A 277-nucleotide genomic window follows, 5' to 3' on the forward strand; every position below is an offset into this window, starting at 1 on the left:
ATTTTTTTAAGGGGTACTTTGGCAATGTATTGCTAACATTCCTTTTACGCCTTAATATCTTACAGCTTACAATGAAGGCGGCATCGTAAATATAATCACATATTTATTACAAGATTAAACATCCACATATAAAGCAGGTGCCAAGAAAAACAAACATCTGCGAGAATCGCAGGTTGACTAGCATCATTTGTAGTACGCTACCTTCCTCTCGGTTTTGATTGGTCAATCACAGCTGACGTTATATTATTCCTGATACGCTATTGGACAGATCTGCTGT

This window comes from Poecilia formosa, unplaced genomic scaffold (assembly GCF_000485575.1).
Source record: "Poecilia formosa unplaced genomic scaffold, Poecilia_formosa-5.1.2 Scaffold44, whole genome shotgun sequence".
Classification (NCBI taxonomy): Eukaryota; Metazoa; Chordata; class Actinopteri; order Cyprinodontiformes; family Poeciliidae; genus Poecilia; species Poecilia formosa.